Genomic DNA, 3,761 nt, shown 5'->3' with positions numbered 1-3,761 from the left:
GCAACAATTGTGGTATTATGGTGTAAAATGAACAACTGTTAAAATCTTTACCATCTACATTTTTTATTAATAGTACTTGTATTTGTGTATTTTTTTTCTTTGCCAATAGAAATGATGGACAGATTTGTCATTTGAAGGTCTTGTTTGTTTGTTGCTGTTTTAAACAAAAATCTACAAAAAAATCCATGACAGATCCTCCAATACACATAATAAGGTTTCTTTATCCTTACATAATATACTAATGTGTGATTATGCCATTAATCTACCATAAAAGCAAAGCGGATCTATTTATTATAAAGTGACAAGCGTGACAAAAGATTTGGTAGTAATTTTTGAAAGTCAAAATAAAAAAATTGAATTGCAGGAATCATACTATGCAGGTAAATTCCTGCGTATTAATTTAAAACTTTTGACACAAATTAAAATGTTTCTTTTTTTTACTTTCTAAAGTAGTAGATGTGCTTTTCAGCTGCACCAGATTCTTTGTCTTAGAAACTCTTGCAGTAAAACGTGATTTTGTGCAACACTACTCCCCCTAGTGGGGATACGCCTCCACTGCATTTAAAAGAAAACGGTCACACAAATCATCACAAAATATATTGTAAATAAAAAATGTTGCACAATGGGAACTATCTGTTTCTCATTGTTCCTAGCCTTGGATTTGTTGAACACAAACACATTATGATGCTTTGAACAAGTGCAGAGCTGTAGATTTCAACAAACACAACCAGATCAGGCAAAGCTCTCCCCTCATGTCTCCAAACATCAACCGTGTTTCAAAGAGCAATGCTGCAACTGATCATTAAGCAACATTTTCTAGTTCAAGCTCTCCTTGAAACAGCCCAATTAGCGGTTAGCGTGCTGATCCCTCTGCCACCGGGCCCTGCAGCAGTTAAACCCGCTTTCTTAATGAGTCGAGAGGTGAGGCCTTGTCTGCGCGCCAACCGGGTGGGACACGAACACGCAGAGACAATAAAATCAATTGGCTCGCCGTCTCTCCGAGCAGTCATCATTTTTCTTTCACACACAGCCATGCCACCCACAAATGAATGCAACATTTGCTCAATAAATAGATGTGTTGCTCCATAAAAACAGTGAACACGGTACATCAAGTAGCTTACGTAGGTGTAATTATGAGGTACTTAAACTTTACTAAAGTATTTTCATTGTATTGCTACTTTATATGTAATTACACTACAATCTTCCTATTAAGATTTGACAGACAAAATATGTGATCAGTTTATATGAGGCATTATATAAAGGTAACTACCAAAAAGTGTAAAAAATAAATAAAAAATGAGTTCAAATGAGTTCTAGCTTAAGCAAATACAAAGTTAAATCAATAATAATGATGATAAAATGTAATTATATAACAATGACTGGGATTATTTGGCATAATGTAGTAGTACTTTTCATACTAAAGGTATATTTTGTTGCAAATACTGTAGTTTTACTTAAATCTATTTGTAAAAAGGACTTGTAATGCAGTATTTTTATAGTGTGGTATTGCTGTTACTTGGAGGTTACTTGGAGTAAACCAATGATCTGGATCTCTTATCAAGCTTCTGCTTTTTTCCCCTTGCACACATTGCTGGTTATTCCTTGAAACATGTTGCCATTCAAGCGTATTCTCCTTTTTGGAACTTTTAAAGTCACTTTGGTTCAGCTAAATGCACTCAATTGAACATAGAGTGGTGGCTGTGGGTGTTCCCCTGTGGTAGACTAACTTGTCAGGGCAGGACAGAGCTCTGAAGTGGGTAAATCTGCCTCCAGTGCCCCGGGGACGAGGGATTACCCTGGGCTATTTAGCTGCCTCCAAACAGGTGAGGAGCCAGGTTAGACATGACAGACTTTGTTGGGGTGTCCAGGGCTTAGGGATATTACTTTAAAAGCAACTTGGTGGGTGTTCCGGGTGCTCTCTCCCTGTCTTCTCTTGGTTGTTTGTTTGTCAGTCATTAGAGATCAGGCATTTTGTGTGGGTAGTAGTTCTTAATCCGAGTGCTAGTGATTATAGGAGCGGTCAATGGAGGCTAATTGTGTGCACTGTGGAGTTAATAACACAACCGTAATCAGTTGGCTTTAGATGATGAAGTCATCTTCTATTGTGTTGCAGGGCTTTCTTGGCTAATTTCTCATTACTAAAAAACACAGCACAAGACTGTCATTGAAACAGTGGCGTGATAGAAGATAAAAGAAGAAGGTTTTCGGGATGAATATAATCATTTTTTTTACCAGTGCTGGTGATCAAAAGTACTCAACTGGCATTGTCACTCCTCAAACTTAAAGCCTATCTAGGCTGGGGACTTTGTGTGCCTTAATAAAGTCCTAATCACTGGGAAGCGTTGTTTATTTTCTGTTACACCGGCCCTGGGGCCACACAAATTTAAACCCTCTGGCACTTTGGCTTTCCCTCAAAGCCTCACATATCCGCTAAATACCATCAGAGATCTCAGACTTTTCCTCGACCGTCCCTTTCTTTAATGTTTGTGGAGGTGACCTGACTCGGCCTCCCTGCCACCGCTTTCAGTCACTAATGGTGAATCAGCTTTTGCTCTGCAAAAATGATGGTGTTTATGCCACACAGGCATTATTCGTTACCTATTGTCTAGACGCTGTGGCTCTGACGCTTCCGCTCTGACGCTTTAATGTTTGTAATTTAGCATTTGTTGCTTGTTTTGCTCTTACTCAAACTAGTCTGGTTAAGAGCAGCAATTTAAAGCTGAGAGATACAAGAGGAATATGTGGGAAATGTCAATGTAAAGCCAGAGTTCTGTCAAAAGACAGAATACATAAGCACTTGAATAATAGACAAAGTATAGTTTTATAGATAGATTAACAAGCTAAATTCAAGTAAACATGGCAATCTGGACAATTTTGTTGTACTAAAAAGTCCTGCGTATTTGCAGTAGCAAACAAATGTTTTAAAAAGATTTGATAGTATTAACTAGTATTTATAATGTGGACGTGTGGATCTTGGTTATTGTGGATATCACAACACCACCTAGTGGATCATGTTGTTTTTACAGCCACAGAAGACGCTGTTCTGCCCTAAATAAAGGGCAGTAAAAATGGCTCCTGAAAAAAAAAAGATTATACCAAATCATTAAAAAGATAATAAATCAAGGCCGATGAGGCCACGTATGTCACTTCATAAGGTACGCCGGACATCTCAATAAGGAGCAAAAACATCCCATCCCAATTATCATCGACTGTCACTGATATTCATATCAAGGCCAGATTTTCCCCGTTTGCTCAGGAAACATCCCGTTCAAGCAAATGTGTTTGCTCATACTCTCAAGACATGTGGGCTGAGGAATGAAATATCAAACAGGACAACTGTTTAATGCAATGCACGCACGCTCACACACGCACACACACACGCTGCATTTCTCAAACACCAGCAAGTGAATCTGTGAGCACACACTCAGTGACACTCCACACCTCAGTCTCCTCAATGATAATTAGTCCTCTGTCTTGCCTGCTGAATGATCAATGGCAGCACTGTAGGTTTTGCATTAATAATTTGTGAAGTAGAGAGAGTGACAAAGAGGGCGAGGGAAGCGGGGAGATGTGTCCTGTTGTGTTCTGGGACAGAGGAAGGCTAGATTACCCATGTGCCAGGGGAATCTAATGCAATTACGAGTGTTTGCTTACACCATGTGTCCCCTTCCGTCTGCACAGCGGCATCGGGACTGCACCCACTGCCATCCTCCCATTCAGCTCTCTTGTTTGTTTTCAGTATTTACGCCCCCCCCCCCCCC

This window comes from Anarrhichthys ocellatus, unplaced genomic scaffold (genome assembly GCF_004355925.1).
Source record: "Anarrhichthys ocellatus isolate YVR2014 unplaced genomic scaffold, GSC_Weel_1.0 scaffold37, whole genome shotgun sequence".
Lineage (NCBI taxonomy): Eukaryota > Metazoa > Chordata > Actinopteri > Perciformes > Anarhichadidae > Anarrhichthys > Anarrhichthys ocellatus.
This window is presented reverse-complemented; position numbering follows the sequence as displayed.